Source organism: Trichechus manatus, unplaced genomic scaffold (assembly GCF_000243295.1).
Source record: "Trichechus manatus latirostris isolate Lorelei unplaced genomic scaffold, TriManLat1.0 scaffold00010, whole genome shotgun sequence".
NCBI lineage: Eukaryota > Metazoa > Chordata > Mammalia > Sirenia > Trichechidae > Trichechus > Trichechus manatus.
This window is the reverse complement of record NW_004443946.1, coordinates 24,319,460-24,342,062: the sequence shown is the minus strand read 5'-3', so window position 1 is coordinate 24,342,062 and position 22,603 is coordinate 24,319,460. Positions and strand designations below refer to the sequence as shown.

The window sequence follows — 22,603 nt, the reverse complement described above, 5'->3', positions numbered from 1 at the left end:
GAAGTTTTGAGTCCCAGATGCTGGGGGCTGGACTTTAAGAGCAATGTGAAGCAGGTTGCAGGGATCCATGACATGAACAGCAAGAGATGAAAATGGCTTGCCTTAAGGTGGGATCAACAGAGATGGAAAAAAGAGGTCCAAGTCAGGTTTTTTGGAGGTAGAGACAACAAGGTATGGGTAGATGTGTTTAAGAAACATGATATAATAGATATGGAAAGAGATGAATCAAGGATAACTTCTGAATGTTTAGCTTGACAACTGAGTGAATGACTTTCCCAAGGAATTCTGAGCGGGAGAGAAGCAGGTTTTACGGCTACAAATAGGGTAATCAACCATCCCAGTTTGCCTGGGACTGAAGGGTTTCCCAGGATGTGCGACTTTCAGTGTTAAAACTGAGAACACCCCAAGAAACCAAGATAAGTTGATCACCCTAGATATACACCAAGAGTTCTGTATTGCTCATGTTAAATGAGTGATGTCTGTTGAGCATCTGTGTGAAGACATCAGGAAGGCAGTTGGAAATACAAATCTGAAATTCCTAGGAAAGGTCAAAGCTGGAAATACAGAATTGGGAATCATAAAGACATATGGATGGTATTAGGTATTAAAGTCATCGAACTAGATGACATCACCTTGAGAGAGAAGAGAAAAGGGCCTATAACAAGCCAATATTTCTTTTTCTAATATGCTTTAAGCTGTTTGTCTCAGACTGGTTCTCCATCTACATAGTCATTACCTTTCAAACTTAAGACTTCACGTTTTTTACTCTTACTTTCCAGATCTCCCCACTCCCCCGCACCCATCCTCGAAATCAGAAAGAGAGTAAAATGCATGTTTCAGATATTTTGGGTACTTCATTTAAGCTTCTTTGCTTAAAGCCTCAGCTCTGCCTATGAAACTTCATGCCAAAGTATACGCACGCCACTGGAACACCCCACGTCACGCCCTTATGAGCCCCTGCTTCAGAGGCACAGGCGAGGTCAATTGTTCAGAACAGGTTTACTGGCCATTAGTCCTATTTAAGAAATCCCACTATTGCTTCTGCCTAATATTTAACCTCTTTTTTCCTATTCCCAATTCCCACTTCCCCATTTCTTCTGATCATCTCCAATAAGCATGACCCTGACCCTCAACTTCCACAATCGAAAACCAAACTCTCACAGTTGAGGAAAAGGAATACAGAAGGAAAAGAACAGACGATAAAAATTCCCCAAGGGCAAGTTTCAGTTGACAGGGGTCCACTGTTAATTACATTAGTCGATTTGAAAAGACTCCTGACACCCTTGGCTGCAACTTAACTGGGGAAATTGGCATTCACAAAAAGGAACAATTACTGGAGTGACTCAACAGATGGCCCATTTAAACTATGGGATTAACACAATGTGCCCAGTGACCTATTTCAAGTAACTAAATAGAAACCTTCCCAACTGGCCAGTATGTAACTGAAAACATCAAATATTTGCAGCTGACTTTGTCAAATCTAACTCAATCCCGGCCAATCTGGGCAGAGATAGTAAGAGAATAAATAAAACATCAGAAACAATCAAACAAAGGCCAGTGGCTTGGAATGGCTGTCAGCAGAATTACCTGGCATTCATATGGCCAGGATGAGGGCAGACATCATTGACTAAGGAGAAAAAGTCTCAAGACATTAAAAAAAAAAAAAAAAATCTTCCACTAGAAAAAAACTCTAAAAGATGTTGAGATCACTGAATTGAAAAGGCAGGTCCTTCAAAGAGAACCTATTAATGGGAATCAATTACACCTAGTAAGTCCTCATCTATTGATAGACTCTCATTGTGAGGCCTTCTACAAGGCCAAGGGAGCCACTATGGTCATCCCTTCAAATGATAAGTAAACCATTTGCCATGGAGGTGTTTCCAACTCATAGTGATCCCATGTGTGTGTCAGAGTACAACTGTGCTACATAGGGTTTTCAATGGCTGATTTTTCAGAAGTAGACCACCAGGAGGACTCGAACATTTTGTTTAAAAGCTAAGTACATTAACCATCTGCACCACTCAGGGACTAATGGATGTTTCTGTTGTTGTTAGGTTCCTACTCATAGCGACCCTATGTACAATAAAAGAAAACACTGTCTGGTCCCGTGCCGTCTTCACAATTGTTGCTATGTGTGAGCCCACTGTTGCAGCCACTATGTCAATCCATCTCCTTAAGGGTCTTCCTCTTTTTGGATGACCTTCTAACTTTACCAAGCATGATGTCCTTCTCCAGGGATTGGTCCCTTCTGATAACATGTCCAAAGTACATAAGATGTAGTCTTGTCATCCTCCCTTCTAAGGAGAATTCTGGCTGTACTTCTTCCAAGACAGATTTGTTCGTTCTTCTGGCAGTCCACGGTATAGTCAATATTCTCTGCCAACACCATAATTCAAAGGCATCAGTTCTTCTTTGGTCTTCCTTGTTCACTGTCCAGCTTCCACATGCATATGAGGCGAATGAAAATACCATGGCCTGGGTCAGGTACACCTTAGTTCTCAAAGTGACATCTTCGCTTTTTAACACTTTAAAGAGGTCTTTTGCAGCAGATTTGCCCAATGCAATAAGTCGTTTGATTTCTTGACTACTGCTTCCATGGGTGTTGATTGTGTATCCAAGTAAAATGAAATCCTTGACAACTTCAATCTTTTCTCCGTTTATCATGATGTTGCTTATTGGTCCAGTTGTGAGGATTTTTGTTTTCTTTATGTTGAGGTGTAATCTATACTGAAGGCTGTAGTCTTTGCTCTTCATTAGTAAGTGCTTCAAGTCCTCTTCATTTTCAGACTGATGGATACTAAACAACATTTAATGGATATTTTAAGTAGCATATAGGGACACTGGTGGTTCAGTGGCAGAATTCTCGCCTTCCATGCAGGAGACTCGGGTTCAATTCCCAGCCAATGTACCTCATGGGCAGCCACCACCTGTCTGTCAGTGGAGGCTTGCATATTGCTATGATGCTGAAAAGGTTTCAGCGAAGCTCCTAGACTAAGACAAACTAGGAAGAAAGGCCTTGTCATCTACTTGCAAAAATCAGCCAGTGAAAGCCCTATAGATCACAGCAGTTCATCTGCAACTGATCACTGGGATGGCGCAGGACCAGGCAGCGTTTCACCCCATTGTACATGGGGTCGCTGTGAGTTGGCGGCCATCTCAACGGCAGCTAACAAAAAATGAGTTGCATATATTTGCCTGAAATAAGAAAAAAATAATTCAAATGCCTTTAATTGCTCACCTTCATTCCAATAAAATCACTAAACAATGTCATATACACACGGCACTGTTTAGTGATTTTATGTATACATAATATATAATTATATATATAACTATATTATATAGTATATAACATATACTATATAATATATATTATAAAAATTTATATATGTATATAACATTTGCAATATGACACTGTTAATAGTTTTATAATTTAATTATCTGAAAACACACTAATCCTTACTTGGTATCCTTAAAAAAATGTGTTCTGTGATGTCATTATGGCTTTACAAGAATATGCAGAGCTATTTTATAAAGAGATGCATCCTGACTAACAAAGAACAACAGACATTGTCTAAGTGAAGAAACGGAAGGAAGAATCTGAGGCGGGGATCTTGAAGAAATGCAGCTCACCAGCATTTGTTGTCCAAACACTTTGTTTTGCCTACAGTAACAAGCCAAAAAGTCATCCTACTTGCCAAGGCAGTTTGGAGTAAAAAGAGCTCCCCCACCCCTCAGGAATATTTCAACAAAATTTATCCTGGAAAACACATTCGGAAATTATTTTCACTATTAAATTAACACAAAAAAACACTTAGGTAATGAAATGTAAGACATGTATGAGTTTCAATGAGATCATTCATTCCAAAAACTTTTTTTTTTTTTAAGTTTCTAATGCGTATAAAATTTTACAGAGCTTCTAAAGATAAAGAAGTTACTACCATTGAGGGCTAAAGCACTATTAGAGGTGCTCTTTAAACAGAAGTAACACAGGGCAGAAAGCAATAAGCATGATAGTTTAATTCTGACAACTATGTATTTAACTGGATTTGAAAGTCATGTTTGTTATGGATTGAATTGTGTTCCGCGAAAGTATATTTTAAAATATTACCCTCTGTACTTGTGAATGTGACTTTGTTTGGAAATAGGACTTTTCTTTTGTTATGTTAATGAAGTTATATCAGAGTAGGGTGGGTCCTAAACCTAATCACTTCTCAGAAGTGGCTTATTAAAAGGGAAAACAGACAAGTAGAGACACATACAGATGGGAAAGAGATCAAGTGACAAACTACCTACAAGCCAAGGAATGCAAAGGAACACCTGCAGCTAGGGACAAGGAAGAACCCTCCCCAAGAGTCTATACCCTGATGTGGACTTCTAGCCTCCAAAAGTGGGAGTCATTGTTCTGTAAAGCCACCTATTTTGTGCTATTTTTGTTACAGCAGCATTAGGTAACTAAGACAATGTCCACAGAGACGGCATGGAAACAGTTAAGGATAAGTATGACCACACATGCGGAAAAAAAAGAGAGTCAATCCCTAATGTTGGGTAATTATACATTAAGAAGAAAGAGAAGCAGTACAATCATCTCTCCTACTAGGCCTTGTCTATGACCACCACAGGACCAGGTGATATGTCTGTCCCTTCCAGGGAATTCTAAGGAATTACTCTTTTAAAGCACTTTATGGTCAGTTATTTTACGGCAAAGACCAGAGCTCACCAATCTGTGTAGCCTCAGACACCAGCACAGTCAGTAATGTAACACATGCTTAATAAATACTTGATGAAAGAATGAATAAGAAGCCAGTAAAAGAGAAGAAGCTATTTTCACATAGGTAGGAGAACAAGGGGGAGAAAAGTCATTCTCTGGGAAACAAGACAGAAAACAAAAGAATGAGGGTAATGCAAAAATGCCACCAACAAAGGGATGATCAGGACTATGCGTATAGAGAATTGTGTGCCTGGAAATTAGGAGATCACAAAATCATAGTGTAATAAGAGCAGAAGGCAATGTAAAGACCTTAGGTATGAGACTTAATAGTGAAACAGTGAAAGTTTCCAGTAAGATCAGGAAGAAGGCAAGGATATACACTCTGACCACTTCTAGTTATCAGGGTTCTAAAGTTCTAGCTAGTTCAATAAGGCCAGAAAAAAGAAATTAATAAAGGTATAAAGATGGGAAAGGAAGACACAAAACTCATTATTCAGATATCATATGTATATCAATAACCCTAGGAAAAATACACACAAATACACATACAAATATTAGAATTAGCAAGTAAATTTAGCAAGGTTGCAGGATATAAGGTCAATACACAAATAGCAATTATATTTCTGTATATCAGCAAGTGAACAACTGGAAATGAAATCTGAAAAACAGTATCATTTACAGCAGCATTTAAAAATCTAATACTTAAGTGCATCTCTAATGGAAGATGTGCAGGGCTTCTATACTGGAAACTACAAAATAATGCTGAAAGAAATTAAAGAAGGTCAAAGTAAATCTAGGGATATACAAAGTTCATGGATGAGAAGCCTCAATATTATTAAAATTTCTATTCTCCTCAAACTGAATAACAGGTTCAATAAAATCTAGCAGGCTTTTATTTGGCGGGGGGGGGGGGGGGAGACATGTTGATTCTAAAATTCATATGAAAACGCAAAAGATTTATAATAGCCGGAAAACAATTATGAAAAACAATAGCAAAGTTGGAGGACTTACATTGCTTGACTTCCAGACTTATTATAAAGCTACAGTACTCAAGACAATGTGTAAATGGCATAAGAGACAAACAGATCAACAGAAAAACAAAGAGTCCAGGAATAGACTCACAGACATGTGATGAACTGATTTTCGACCATGATGCCAACTCAGTTCATGGGAAAAGTCATTTTTCAAAATGGTACTTGATATACATATGAAAAGACAAACATAAATCTCGATGTTGTTGTTGTTAGGTGGCACTGAGTCAGCTGCAACTCATAGAGACTCCATGTACAACAGAATGAAATGTTGTCCGGTCCTGCGCCAACCTCACAACTGTCGCTATGTTTGAGCCCATTGTTGCAGCCACTGTGTCAATCCAGCTCCCTGAAGGTCTTTCTCTTTCACTTGCTCTCTACTGTACCAAGAATGATGTCCCTCTTCAGTGACTGGTCCCTCCTGATAACATGTCCAAAGCAAGTGAGATGAAGTCTCGCCATCCTTGCTTCTAAAAGCAAAAGAAGGTCATGACAGCTTTACTCCATCCACATCACTAAGGTCAAGTTTATTTTGAGAAGGTACTCTTCCCTAGTCATATTTTGAGTGCCTTCCAACCTGAGGTACTCATCTTCCAACACAATATCAGACAATGTTCCACTGCTATCCATAAGGTTTTTACTGGCCAACTTTTTTTTAGAAGTAGATCACCAGGTCCTTCCTTCCTTGTTTTTCTTAGTCTGGAAGCTCCACAGAAACCTGTCCACCATGGGTGACCCTGCTGGTATATGAAATACCAGTGACAAAGCTTCCAGCATCACAGCAATACGCAAGCTACCACAGTATGATAAACTGAGGAAATCTTAATAGTCAGCTCATTTCATACACAAAAGAATTGTGATGGATTACAATGAAATATGGAGTATCAACCTAAATATAGAAGATAAAACCATAAAAATTCTTGAAGAAAACAAAGAATATCTTCACAATCTTGGATAGGCAAATATTTCTTAGATAGGCCATAGTAAAGTCCAAAATTAACTTTCTCTTCATCAAGAGAAACCACTAAGAAAATGAAGAGAGAAACTACAGACTGGGAAAAATATTTGTAATACATGCAACAACGCTGACAAAGGACTCATTCAGAATATGTTTATTTTTTAAATCTTACAAACCAGAAATTCAATATTAATAATGATAATAACAATCAGGCAAAATTTGAAAAAGATACTTTGTTAAAAAAAAAAAAAAGAAAAGGTGTTTGAATGGCCAACAAGCACATGAAAAGATGCTCAACATCATTCGTCATTAGGAAAAAGCGTATTAAAATTACAATGAGATATTATTTCATATCCACCAGAAGGCTAAAATTTAAAAAAAAAAAAAAAAAAAAAGAAATACCAAATGCTGTTAGGAATGTGGAACAACTGGAACCCTAATAAGCTGCTGGTGCAAGTATAAAATGGCACAGCCACTTTGGGAAAACAGTTTGGCAGTTTCTTATATAGTTAACTATACATCTACTCTATGACTCAACAATTCCATTCCCTGGTATTTACCCAATAAAAATAAAAATATATGTCCAAAAAACGACTTGTACAAGAATATAGCAGCCTTATTCAGTAATCCTGTCCCCTACCTTGCACCTTTTGTTTTGACAATGTTGACACTGAAACAAGAGGAGTGGACATGGGAAAGATCTGAGAGGAGGTGTGAAGATTTGTGCTCGAGAGAACAAGAATGAGCAGAGGATGTTTACAGAGAAAGGAAAAGCATGAAGGGGGAGGAAAGAGGAAAGGATTAACATCCTAGATAAAGCGAGAGGGACAGGATGATAAACAGAATGAGGCAGACAGGTAGAAGAGATAGAAAGGAGCCATACTTTTTATAAAACATAGGGAAAGAATGAAGTTAAGTATGGGGTCTAGAGGAACTAAAGAAGTTGAGGCACTAGGAAATAGGCTTATTCTCTAATAGGGTGGTTCCATGAGCTTGCCATAAAGTTATCTGTGAGTCCTTCCTCTCCCTTAACCCCACAGTCGATCAATTACTATTGATGCTTAGGTGTTTCTCAATTTCTTTTTGCCACCAAAGGCAAATTTATTAAATGGGGAACCTAGAGTTATTACTGTGCAATGGCTACTAATATCTGCCTAAAATATTCACTGAGAAGTAAAGAGAGAAAAACCGGCAAAAGACTAGAATCTGTCTTTTGAATGACTTATGCATTGTGTCAACATGGATGAAATTTCATAGGGAGAAATATGCAAAGTCTCATCTACTTTTAATAAACAACTATGTATTTGGGGCCTTTATTTACTTCTTAAAATGGAAATGTCACAGATGTAATAAATATTAGAATCTCCAGATCGGTCAAACATCATATATATGGAACATGTGCTCTAGGTTAATTGACTCATGTATATGCAGAACTTAACATTTAATAACCACTCCAATAAAGGAACTCATTCATGTCACATGCAGTAGTGAATTATTCTCACCAGAGGTAGGGACAAGAAATTATCTTTCATATAGAACAAACAAGTTTTGGTTGCTGTGGAAACTACAACTTAGGCTTTCTTTTCTCTGTACATTTGAGTATTCTTTTTGATTTCACCCTCCATGATTTCAACATTCCAAACAGCTTAATGCCTAAATAAAATGAAGTTTAAATATCATCTCTCTTTGAAAAAGGAGAACTCTATCCCAACAAGAGTTAAAATGTTTGTCAGGGTGAATAAAATATTTTTTTTTTTTTTTTAATATTTTATTGTACTTCAGGTGAAGGCTTACAGAACAGATAGTTTCTCATGTAACAGTAACACACATGCTGTTTTATGACATTGGTTAACAACCCCACAACATTTTAACCCTCTAAATACTCAACTTTTTTTTTTTTTTTTTTTTGGTGAAAATACACATAGCCAAAGATAAGCCATTTCAAAAATTTTTTTTACATACACATTTAAGTGACATTGACTACGCTCTTCTAATTATGCTGTTATTCTCACTTAAGATGAAGGCTTACAGGACAAAATAGTCTCCCATTTGACAGTTACTACAAATGTTGCCCTATGACAATGGTTAACAATTCTCACAACACATCAACAATATCCTTACTCTATTTTGTGTTCCCTATCATCAGCTTCCTACTCCCCTTCTGCCTTCTGGGCCTTGTCACTGGACTCCTGTACCTCGTTACTCTCATGGTTTTACTGGGCTGTCCACTCGCAGGCTGATCAGTGAAAATCGAAGGTAACTTTACCACTGAGCTTAAAGGGTGCCTGGGGGCCATACTCTCGGGGTTTCTCCAGTCTCCTTTAGGCCAGTAAATCTGGTCTTTTTTTTTGTGTGTGTGTGTGAGTTAGAATAAAATATTTTTCTTGCTACTGTATATACTTCTCTTTTTTTCATTCAGCAAAGAAATCACTTTCAAGATAACTGGCATAACCTTTGTATTAGCTGCAGCTGTAGTACTTTTTAAAAATAAAAAATCCTGGATACAAATTCTATGAATCAATTTTATCACAGCCTTTCATAGTATTTTAATTTCAATATATATTGGAAAGGAAAGCACAGACAACGTGAGCTTAGAAATGTCCTAATCAGGCAGTCTTACAGTATATGCAATAATCAGCCAATCTCTTATCCTTAGCGGACAATGAGAGATTAGAGTTCTGAAACAATTCCAAGAGACTTGTCAATGTAAACTATGGGCCAGCTACAAGGAATGTCAAATCTCCATGAGAGGGTATTTTTAAGAGTTTCCATTAGAGTCAGCACAGGTTACTACAAAATGCAAGAAAGCATTTCTGAGGAGCCGCTGCCAATGCAGAGACATTTTCAGGCTTGCTTCCAAATGAGATGGGATCGTCCCATTGACTGAGGCGCCCGCTCTGACAGTATCTTGCATCTCTTCACCTATAGGGGGTTGCTGACTTAATACAGATAAAAGTTCTGCTCCCTAGCTACAGCAATATTTTTAATTATTCAATTACTGAGAAAGAAGGGAAGGAAATGTGTCTCCTCCTTAGTTCAGCCAGAAGTGTCTCAGAAGAAAGGTCTGTAAATCTACTTCCAAAAAATCAGCCATGGAAAACCCTATGGAGCACAGTTCTACTCTGAAACACATGGGGTCGCCATGAGTCAACTCAATGGCAACTGGTAAAATTCTCCTTGCAAGTTACACTTCCCATGGTTCAGGTCACACATCTCTCCATGAGAACAGTCTTTCACATCCATATATCCAAATTAAAAACCCTGAGGGCAAAGAGTTAAATCTCAAAACAAAAAACAGTATTCTACATAAAGGCTCAACAAAGGCTACACATCCATCTTTCAGAGAAATAGTCCTCTCACTGAATGACAACATCATTGAGACTCTCTGAAATATTAATTACAAAGCCAGTTCTTTCTCATGTGGACAAGAACTTCATGGTCATTGCCAATAAAAGCCTATGGTTGTATACAAAGGGACGCAACTCTTCTATTTGTAAATATTTGTAAATATCAACAACTCACTTTAATGCAGTATGTGCTATATTTGTTCAATATGCAAATAGTTTTCTTTTGCAAGAGGTCCAAGCAGGTAAAAGCTGGCCTAATCAAGAAATAGCTATTTCCTGTAAATGGTGTTGTAAAAAGCAGTCAGTTCTCAGAGTTCATGAACTAAACAGAGAATGTTTACCCTCAGCCATTTGAGCGGAGAGTAATAGAAACAATATTCTCTCCCGCTTTTGACACTTTACTGTTAATGAGGGTGCTTCTGCTTTCATTCTCATTCGGGAAGACGGGCCGCAGAGCACCCAGTGCTATAGGGAGCCTCTCAACAGAGTGTATGCTGAAATTCACCAAAAAGACCACATGACCTTGAAACTGTAAAGGTCACAGGAAAAGCAACGCAGCCCTCTGAACTTGGAGGATAAAACTAACAAAATCCAAATAATTGTGTCTTCTCTTGTGCTGAAAAACAGTTGAGAAACAGTAACTAAGAAGCTGTTTTTGCAGATCATGCTGTTTTCCCATATTTGAAAGCAACACCCCATGACTGTAGTTAGTGGTATGCTAAGTTCAATAAACTCGACCAAAAAGGTCTGAAAAAAAAGAATATAACTATTTTAAAAACCAGGTTTGTTAGTTTTTCCTTTGAGTCATTTGGCAAGCATTCAAACTTTGCCCTGTTGTATCCAGAAATATCAGCAAATATAGACAAACTCCTCCAAAAAGCACCAGGACTTTCCTCTGTTATAACATTAGGAAGAATGTGAACTTGACAGTGAACTTACAGACCTGGCAATAAGGACAGAGGAATATGAAATAGCAAACTGGAGAAGGCAGAAGAGAAATACTCCAGAATCCAGGTTCCATTCTGCCAGACAGGACAGATTAACTGTCTGCCTTGTAAAGGATGATATCCTTGTACACCAGGTAAAAGGATCATTCCTAAAGCAGTGATTCTAAGCTCTGGTTTGATACCACTTCTAGGGAACTTCAAAAGTCTCAAAGAATGTGGCGAAATTTTAAAGCAAAAGAATTTTAATTCAACTAATTTATGATGGATCAATATGCTACAAAAATCAAATTAAGAATGGCTAGAATTCACTCTTCCAGGAACTGGATAACTCTGTACCCTCTCATCTCGAAATCTGAACAAAAAAAATAACTTCTCACACTTCTCAGTCATCTAAAGGAAAAGAAAGATCCTAATGTATCGTAGTAGGAAGATTTGATTAAAAAAAAGTGTTCAATTTATTTTATAATCTCTACACAGAATTAATGGTTGAGGAACTCGTCTAGCAGGGAATTAGAAAGGTTACTTAAGGAAAGAGAGAAACTACTGTTTTCCTGCAGTTAACAAGTCAGCAAGTTGGTCAAGTTTTCTAATCTATCTACGGAGAGTCTACTACGGGGGGGGGGGGGGGCAGGGAATGGGACACTGGCAAGTTAGCTTTTGCTCAAAAACAATCCTCAGACCTTGATCAGAAAATGGTAGTTACCTGGTGTGATTCAGATTAATGAAAAGATAGGTAAAAGAGCCATGGCAGGCTTAGTAATTTTTCTTGAGCATTTTACTCTTTAGACTACAAAATCCTCACCTGAAGTCTTTTCTCTGAAATTTTGTTCCCAGATCTAGTCCACCACTTCATTCTTAACCTGAATTTGGTTTTACTCCCATTCTTTACTTAGAATGAAGTCAGACCTTACTCTCATCAAAAAAGGAGAAGGAAATGGAGAAAAAGATAGCCAACTCTGAAGGAATGGAAATTGGGAGACCAAATGAAAAAGTCTTATCCAAATGCTTTCTGGAAAAAGATTACACTGCAATCTCATGTAAAACAAACAAAAAAACCTATCAAGGTGTCCTTGACAGTGGTAGTAAACCCACTGATAGAGTATGTTGTAACTTGTTAAGAGACCCAGTAGCAAATAAACAAATAAGGAGGGTCCTTTGTTTATGGCACCTAACATTATGGCTGAGAACAGTTAACTAAAATGAATCTAAGGAGTATTATGCATGAAAACTAACCAATACACTACCCTAGTATTGTGGATCAAAAGACAACAGTTCAGAACTCTTAAACATGATCATGCGAAGTCTACATGTCCCATGAATCTACTATACATAAGGAAAATCAGGCAGGAAAGTTATGATTAGCATTTATTAATGATAATATACGGAAAACAAATCAAAAAGTTGCTACCTTCAACCACTGAAGTGCTAAAATCTCAATTTGGTTCTTAAAACTAAGAATACACTATAACGTTAATGAATCAAAGTTTGAGCATTTTCCAACAACACAAAGCTATAAAATAACTTAAAACTAGGCAATATTTGCCTAATGTAATTCAAATCAGTCACTTTATGCAATGGATTGCAATCACAAATGAGAAATCCAGCAAGCTGCTGCCGTATAACCAAAGAATCTTCAAAGACAGTGCTACATTCTTGCTAACATCAACAGCCGCTGAAACACATTCTTTTGAAAATCCTCATTTTCATTCCAGGGGTGGACTTTCTCAAAGAGTTCCCAGCTACCATCTAAACAGACATAACTCCAAAACTGAGTGATACCACAAAATGGAGACTTCCTTTCAAACAACTTGTACACCCTTTTCTTGGAAGAGATGACAGAGGACAAAGCTCTCATCATTCGCTCTGTTTACACCACAATGGCTTCAGGACAAGTAACTAGGGGGTCATTACTGGCCAGCTGGTTGAAGTGCACCATTGCTCACAGAGAATGCCTCTGTCGAGGATAGGTACTTACAAGAAGCACATTAGAAGTTACGAGGGCTGCGGTATACCAAGCTATTTTGAACCTCAGAGGAGGAGGCCAGCAAACAAATGCTCAGAAATTATCAAAACACCACCAAGGTTAAACAGGGAGATGTCTGTTGCTTACACGAGTTTACTTGTGGTGTGATGATCTAAAAACCAGACAACAACTGGTTTTTAAGTTATTATAAATTGAAGCGTGAGGGAAGGCTAGTGGCATAATCAGAGAGATCTGGGTTACTGCAGAATTCCACAAGTTTGCAGTGATACATTCTCGAGTTATGTGAAGCTGCTACAGAACAGGGAGAGGGAGAAGGTTAAAGAGGAACCACAGTAGACAGAATGTGGCGGGGGCACATATAGTGTACTTAAATCAAAAAAAAAAAAAAAAAATTCCAGGAGGGACTCTGACATTCAACTATCTCCTGAGAATTACCACTTACAGTCTTTGGTAACTTGTCTTTTTTCTCTATTGGGGTCTACTGGGGAGCAGAAAATCTTTTTTTTAATAAAGAAGTATGTTATTCTTTCACTCTCTCTACATAGTATCTTATTTTCCATGATCCTTCATCACTTAAAAAACAAAACTCATTCTTACACAGAGAAACATGCTCTGAAAATCTCTAATAATCCTTGGAAACAAAGCTTTACCAAAACAGGCCAGAGCCCAGCCTCTCCTTAATAGGCTCTCTCCTTTATCCTATGATGGAATGGTCACAACCAGCAGAAATAAATATTTGCAGTTTAGAAGATACCAAGTTTGAACATATACCATTTGCAGGTATTTAAGAGTTCTGGACAGCCATTACCACCAGCTTATTGATAATTGGTGGGTTTTTTCCTGCTTTTTTTAATGGTGTGCTTTGTGTACTGTAAGAACACATTATTAGCCAATGTTGATAACAGCTGCTTCTGGATGGTAAAATTACAGATGGTTTTCATTTCTGCCTTCATGTTTCTCTGCATTTTCTACACTTTTCCCAAGTATGTATTATCTTTGTAAAAGTTATTTTAAAAAATTTGCTGGTAGGAGTGTTAAATAAGATTTTCTTGATGCCTCAAACAAATACAACTGATTGGATGTTATTCCAAATGATCACCAAAATACAGTTAAAGGATTAAAATATAGCAGTAATGAATGCTGGACCTTGGCCTGAATCTTTACAACCAGCAAGCTCTGTATACTTGCAGAATGCACAGTTATGCCCTGGTTTCTCCGTAATACAACCGGGACGTCATCAAATTTTAGGGACGGGGCCAAATAGTTCAGATAGAAATAGAGACAGATGGTCTATCTACATATACTATTTAGCAGAGCTTTCCAGACTACAGAGGTGGCACCAAACCCCAAAGACCAGACTACTTCTATCTAATTAGACTGAGGAGAAAAAAAAAATTTTTTTAATGAGGATGGGAAGCTTTTTTCAGGGATTAGCATTAATTCAGAAAATTCTATTTCCACAAAGTTAGAAGGCATTTGCTACAGACGGGATAAGAGGTAATCAACCACAAACTCCTTTAGATATCTTCTCACCCATTAAGAACTGCGGAATTCTTGACTGAGGTCTTTCGGTCACAGCACGCACTAACAAGAGATATTCCCTGCCATGGGTCAAATAATTTACTCAAAGTAATCTAGAAGCCATAAAGTGATGTTAAATACTCACTAAAGGTGACCCTTTCAGGCCCATCTATTTAACCTAAAAAACCAAACCTATTGCTATCGAGAGGATTCCAACTCAGAGTAACCCTATAGGATAGAGTAGAACTGCCCCACAGGGTTTCCAAGGCTGTAATCTTTACGGAAGCAGACTGCCACATTTTTATCTTTCTCTAGCGGAGCGGTGGTAGGTTTGAACTGTTGAGCTTTCAGTTAGCAGCCAAGCAATTAACCACTGTACCACTAGGAGGGACTTCTCCCCTCTGTTTAGATACTGGCTAATGACCCAATTAGTCCATAACATGCAAACTAAGGATAACTAGTTTGGGTGATTTGTATGGTACTGAAGCAAGGTCTCTTGACTTCTAATCGCAAAAGAGATTAAGTGAAAGGTTAACTGGGCACTAAACAAGTCCTTATAAACAAACAGGATGACAGCTTTTAGTGAACAGACACTCTATAAATCCAGCCCAAATCTATCAAGGTTGGCTAATGATCTTTTTGTAATTCCTTAACTAACCATGTAAGGTCGCTGAGTTGGAATCGACTCGTCGGCAATGGGTTTTTGGTGGGTGGTGCAGTGGTTAAGCACTTGGCTGCTAACCAAAAGGTCAGCAGTTTGAACCCACCAGCTGCACCTCGAGAGAAAGATGTGGCAGTCTGTTTCCGTAAAGATTACAGCCTTGGAAACCCTGTGGGGCAGTTCTACTCTGTCCTATAGGGTTGCTATGAGTTGGAATTGACTCTACGGAAACAGGTTTGGTTTTGGTTTGGTTTAACCATGTAATAAGGAATTTATCAAGGGTATTCAGTAACACGAAATATTTTACCAGTTTCTTAGAAACACTCTAAAATCTTTTAACTAAGCAGATGTGCTAACAATAATTTTATCATTTGAACATTTGTTTTTCAACAACTCCAAAATGAACACAACAATGTCAAACAAGCGACAATGGCCTAGACTAACAAAGATAACTCACATGTATGGGCACACACACTCACCAACACAAAACAGTAGTTATGCCTACAAAACACAAAACTACACAGCTCGCTAAAGCTTCCTTCTACTTACTGTCAAAATCTGCATTCCGCTGAGATGCCCAATCACATATATTCCAATGTGAAAATAAAGATTTATCCACATATTAAACAGTTAACTCATATTATGACTTGAAAATCTATGTCTTTTTGCTATTGATTGGATAAAACTGCTTGCCCTTTTCTCTTTAGAGCAAACATAGTAAGATAAAAAGTGCTGGGCTAGATCTCCAATACACCATCAGAGAAAATTAAAAGGAAAAAAAAAAAACAATTAAAAGGTTTACTGTCTATCTAGGAAAAGTCTTCGTTTCATCTCTATCCTTAAGTGACTTATAAATGTCTTCAACCTTAGAATGAACATGATTATTTCAAATTTTTACTATAAAATAAATTGCAACAAAATAACAGAAGTTTTTTTTGTTTTAAACTGAAACACTGTCAAATTTATTATTTAGTGACACAAAAAAAAGACTTTCACCCACTTCATAGCCTGGTATCTAACAGGTCTCACTAAGTCCATTGACTCATTATTTTCAGAAATGGCAGAAAAGAATATCAGATTTCCATTCTAAATATAAGAGATATTGACAAGTTGGAAGGAGGCACAATAGACACATAATAAGCTGCTAGGATTTCCTCCTGCCTCAGTTGTGCTGTGGAGGTTCAGTGAGGCTACTTTCCCTTTCTGAAAGGTAACCAACCAGCTGCCATCAAGTCGATTCTGACTCATGACAACCTCATGTGTGTCAGAGTAGAACTGTGCTCCACAAAGTTTTCAATGGCTGATCTTTCTGGAAGTAGATTACCAAGGCACCTCTGGGGGAGATTCCAACCTCCAACCTTTTGGTTAGCAGCCAAGCTCATTAACCATTTGCACCACCTAGAGACTCCTTTGACAGGTAAAGGTGAACAAATTAATGGAGCTGGAAGACAGGCAATAGTTGCTACCTTACTCTGAAAGAAAAGGTACAAATTGTTGAGGAATGTTCTAAATCTGCTTACAAATGACAATCCACTACAGCTCATTCTCTCGAGGAAAGAAATTTACTTTGACAAACGTATATTATATTTACTCTCTATAACATGTCCAAATCAAAGAAAGTCTCCTTCTCTAATTCCTTCAATAAGAATAAAGAATAGAAAATGTTCAGCAGCCAATTTAGATGATTTATAAAGCAAAATGGTATATGGCCAGTGCTTTCAAATCAACAAGGGTGTGGAGAACAAGACCTAATTACAGATCTGAGTCACTGTCTAGAAGTTCCCTTACCTCAGTCAATCATTTCCCTCAAAGGCACCATTTCGAGATATAAAATCAACACAACTCTAGAAATCTTTTTATATTAAAAAAATAAGAAAAAGCCACTCCACAAAAAACAAAAATAGAGTAATATCAGTTAACTGAATAGATTTTTCAATAAGCTCTTTTCCTTAAAAAAAAAAAAAAAAAAGCAAAAACATGATTTTATAACATTAAATTTTTAAAATAAGAAAATGAAGATAAAAGACATTATAGGATTCTAGCTTAAGTATTTTACCTTCCTTTGATGTCTTTGTTTGCACTGATGTCCAAAATGGCAAAGTACTGTGAGCACTGGCTGCTTCCCAGTGGAGCAAGGTAGTAGGTCTTTTCATAGACCTACTTGACTGCATGTTTCCATTTGATGGCTATAATCTCCTAACACTGGCAACATTTTAACTTAAGATCCTGAGTTCACACTGGCGAGAGAAAGCTAAAGTTACATTTAAATAAAATCAAAAGAAGGACCTATCCTTTCCACAAGAAGAAAAAAAAAAAAAAGGCGTGCACAAAAACCTAAAATTCTCTTTCAACGAAGTATGTGATTAGTTTTCCTTCTTGTAACATGGATGCAATATATATATGAATTAAGGAAAAAATATTTTAAGTTTACTTTTTTGTTCAGATGTTAAACATTTAAGCAAAAAAAAAAAAAAAACCCAACAAATTAAAAAAACAGAAAAGTTCTTTTGATTGGCATAAATCTTCTTTCTCTTACACTCTATCAATAATTAGGTTACCAACACGGAAGTTCCATGGACAAATCCAAACTCCCTTAGGGACCGAATTTACTGGGCTGAGGGCTGTGGGGACCATGGTCTCAGGGAATGTCTAGCTCAATCAGCATAACATAGTTTATAAAGAAAATGTTCTACATTCTATTTTGGTGAGTAGCATCTGGGGTCTTAAAAGCCTGAGAGCTGCCATCTAAGATACTCCACTGGTCTCACCCCTTCAGGAGCAAGAGAAAATGAAGAAAAGTAAAGACACAAGGGAAAGATTAGTCCGAAGGACTAACAGACCACAACTACTACGGCCTCCACCAGACTGAGTCCAGTACAACTAGATGGTGCCTGGCTACCACCACTGACTGCTCTGACAGGGATCACAACAGAGGGTCCAGGACACAGCTGGAGAAAAATGTAGAACAAAATTCTAACTCATAAAAAAGACCAGACTTACTGGCCTGATAGAGAATGGAGAAACGCTGAGAGTATGGCCCCCAGGCACCCTTTTAGCTCAGTAAAGAAGTCACTCTGGAGGTTCACCTTTTAGCCAAAGATCAGACAGACTCATAGGACAAAATGAGACCAAATGGGCATACCAGCCCAGGGGCAAGGACTAGTAGCCAGAAAGGGACAGGAAAGCTGGTAATAGGGAACCCAAGGTCGAGAAGGTAGAGCACTGACACGTCATGGGGTTGTTAACCAATGTCATAAAACAATATATGTACTAACTGTTTAATGAGAAGCTAGTTTGTTCTGTAAATCTTCATCTAAAGTTCAATAAAAAATATATTAAAAATAATAATAATAATAATAATAATAATTAGGTTAACAAGTTGAAAGAACTAATGATAATCTGGCCGGAAGTGACTATTCAGTTCCGTGGAGGCAACATTCCAAACAAGAACAAAGAGTAATATGAATCCTCCAACAGTAAAAGAATGAATTTTCTGAATGCAGAAGTTAAATAACAGAAGATACATTTCAGACAAAACAATACAAAGTGATCTCCAAGTCTCAACATCAGGGCACAAAGGGAAATAACCATACAGCAAATGTTTCTGAGGAGGCTACAAATGACAGAGGTATGTTTCACAGTCAGTTCAAAAGAGTGGATGCCTCTTCTATTACTGCTGCCAGCAGAAGTAACAAACTAGCACATTTAGAAAGCACAGAAGTAATCTTTGTAGGCATACTGGCTGTTGCAGTACAGAAAAATGCATAGGTTTAGCTAAGTTTGCCCAAATATGCGTTCTGACCACAGGATGAATGAAGTTATTATTTTTTTAATTGTGATAAATATATCGGTAACAAAACATTTGCCATTTCAACACTCTTGACATGTACAGTTCAGTTATATTAACTTCATCCTGTTATACAACCATCATCTTTATCTGTTCCCAAATTTTTCCAAGATGAAATAAAGCTATTTAAACGAAAAAGGAACTCAACACACTCTGAAAAGCTCAGCATCTTAGTTATCTAGTGCTGCTATAACAGAAATACCACAAATGGATGGCTTTAACAAAGATAAATTTATTCTCTCACAGTTTAGAAGGCTAGAAGTCCAAATTCAGGATGCCAGCTCCAGAGGAAGGTTTTCTCTCTGTGTCGGTCCTGGAGGAAGTCCTTGTCATCAATCTTCCCTGGTCTAGGAGCTTCTCAGTACAGGGACCCCGAGTCCAAAGGACCTGCTCTATTCCTGGCACTGCTTTCTTGGTGGTATGAGGTCCCCCTATCTCTCTGTTCGATTCTCTCTTTTATATCTCAAAAGAGATTGACTCAAGATACAATCTAATCTTATAGATTGAGTCCTGTCTCGTTAACATAACTACCTCTAACCCTGCCTCATTAACATTGCAGAGATAGAATTTACATCACACAGGAAAATCACATCAGATGAACAATCACACAATACTGGGAACCATGGCCTAGCCAAATTGACACACATTTTCAGGGGACACAATTCAATCCATAACACTCAGTAATGGCACAGTTGGTCTAAAAATGCCCTGCACATTCCAAACCTTCACTGGAATGTAGAAGCAGGTATAGAAAGCAAACTCAATAGCAATCTAAGCAAGGAATAAAAGTGCTTCTTCCCAGACAGAGAGGTCCCTAGATGGTCTGCACTCAACTACTAACCTAAAGGTTGGTCGTTCGAACCCACCCAGGATCACCTCAGAAGAAAGGTCTGGCTCCAATAAAGATTACAGCCAAGGAAACCCTATGGACCAGTTGTACTCTTTAATACATGGGGTCGCCCTGAGTATCCTCTGCTACCAGCGGATAAGATAATAGCTAGCTGTCAGCAGGCTGATTCGAGCTCATCAACCATTTAAAATCTAATGATCTAAAATCATTTTATTACAAATCGTTAGGATGTCTCATAATAGATCTTTTGATGAGTGTCTGAGAATATATTTATGGCCTCTTTCAGTGACCCTGAATTTATTCTAAACTCCTTTGTGATTTCATACAAGTACATATAGTATGCTACATTTACCTGAAGTTAAAAAGCATATAAAAAATCATACTACACAGGCATAGTAAAAGCACAAAGAAATGTATAGCAATGATAAAAACCACAATCAGGATAGTAGTTCCAGGAGGTAGAGAGACAGAACTGCTATTAGGGAGGATTACAATGGGTTCTAAGAAAACACAAAGAATACCCAAATAGCCACATATATACAACTGGTTGGTTTTCATGCCATTTCATAAAACAGCCACTAACCCAAAACTCTTTTCAAGATTCACAACCCAAGTGGGTTGATTAAAAGGCAAACCTTCCGGGGCAAAGAAGAGGAGAGAATCTGAAAGCTTTATATTTTATTCACATGTCTGTAAATACTAAGTCACTACCTGCTGACTGTTAAGAGTGAAGAGGATGCCAGTCAACACCAGCACACCCTGCCAGTTTAATTTAATCGTATTATTTTGCCTTGCTTTGCAATTACTCCACATTCCCCAGGGAGAAACTAATGGATTACTAAAAATAAAACAGAGATTAAATGAATGACTTAGGGTGTTTTGGCTCCCAGTTCCAACTGGCTTAAACAAAAAGGAAATGTACTGCCTCAAACACTTGGACACCCAGAGGAAGGGCAGGCTTCAGGGCTGTTTTCCCTGTGATTCTGGACTCTACCCTCCACCCTGTGTGGCTTCTTGCTCAGGCTGATAGCCAGAAGGCTGCAGCCACACCAGACCTCCCACCAGCATATAACAACATCTAGAAGAAGAGAAGTGCTGTCTTCATGTAACTCTCTTTTAAGTAAGAAAAGACTTCTGTCAGAAGCTCCAGGCAAGTCTACCCTGGAGTGTCACTGGCTGGACTGGGATTACAGGACCATGCCTAAAACCATCCCTCAGGCCAGGTGACATCCAACACTGACAGGATTGAGACTGGCCCTAATTAGGGCCCACCCTACAGTTGGCATGGGTTCCTCAACCCCATAATTGCCACAATGGGGCTGGATGGAACACACGATATGAATCCAATGTCCACTCTGTTGGTATTTGCAGGGAATAAAAACCAAATTAACCCACTGCGGTCAAACTGATTCTGACTCATAGTAACCCTATAGGACAGAGCAGACTGCCCCACAGGGTTTCCAAAGCCGTAATCTTTACGGAAGCAGACTGCCACATCCTTCTCCTTGGAGCAGCTGGTGGGTTCAAACCACAGACCTTTCCTTTAGCAGCTGAGCACTTAACCACTGCACCACCAGGGCTCCTCTTTGCAGGAAATAGCCTGAGAAATACTGCATTTATCATAAAATGAAATAAATAACTATCACTATATATTTGTATATAAAGTATCTGTTCAAAAGACAGATGATCAAATGAATTGCTCCCTTACAGAAAAGTTAAGTTTGGAAAACTTTATCTCAACTGCTCTCTCTAGTCAGAAACTGAAAGGCAGAAAGTTAACACTTTATAAAGCAGGTAGGTCACAGAAGTATTGGTACAGTACTTACTGAACTTTGGTGCCATGACCACAGACATTTAGGCAACAGCACCCACTTCAGCAATTAATAATCTGAGAAAAAGAAAAAAGAAAAAGAATCAGTTAAAAAGTAAAAATCAGTTAAAGTCATTTCACTAAACAGTTGTGAAATTTTGATAAAAGTTTGTCTTTTTTCTAAAAGGCAAATCAGATATTTGAAGGTAAACAGCCACACTTAAATTAGAAATGAGAGAAAATAGTATTGGAGAGTCTTTAAGTAGTTACACATCGCTTAAGGTCAACAATACATTCTGTGAAATACGACGTTACGTGATTCGGACATTGTGCGAACACCGTATAATACACCGGCAGTCCACAGCTCCAATGGCTGTTCCACCTGCTTGAGGAGCAGGAATGTTACGGGACCTTAAGAAAATGGTTTCAGGAGCAGCCCCGGCCCTGCAGGCCCCACTGCGGCCTGCCTGCCAGACAAAGCTCAACGGCTATATACACTGGGCACAGGAGACTGGCCTTGCCAGGTGAGCAGCTACAGGCTGGGAGGGGGCTGCATCGGCGGCCAGATAGGGACTTTGTACACGTCTGGGTGCGGGGGGTGGGGGAAGGACAGGGGTGGCGAGAGGTGGCCGCAGGGACTGGGTATGCAGGTTCTGGGAGCAAGGCAGGTGGTGGCGGCCCTGGCTGCTGCTGCCTTGTTGGTGCAATGGCTACCTGATCATATGCAGCCACTGCCGCCTGAAGCCAGGAGCCCGCGAGTGCTCTGGCCTGGCCAGCACCCCACCAGCGCCCGTGGCAGGAGTGGTGAAGCTTTGCTGGCACAGCCCTGCGTCAGGGGCGAACAGCTGCATGGTTGCTGGGCAGGTGAAGAAAGCCAGGAGGAGGCAGAGGAGGAGGCACTGGGGAGATTGGGATGCGCCCTGGAGCCTCACTGCTCAT

At 38.6% G+C, this 22,603-nt stretch overlaps 1 protein-coding gene across 1 annotated transcript in view; it reads right to left on the bottom strand.

Moving 5' to 3' along the window:
- The window catches only part of SIPA1L1 (signal induced proliferation associated 1 like 1), a 409,883-nt gene that overhangs the window by 177,447 nt on the left and 209,833 nt on the right, over positions 1–22,603 (bottom strand). Inside the window, exon 6 of the mRNA XM_004371003.2 lies at positions 21,681–21,742. The gene's annotated coding sequence lies outside the window, so the exon portion shown is untranslated. The remainder of the gene's footprint in view (positions 1–21,680; positions 21,743–22,603) is intronic.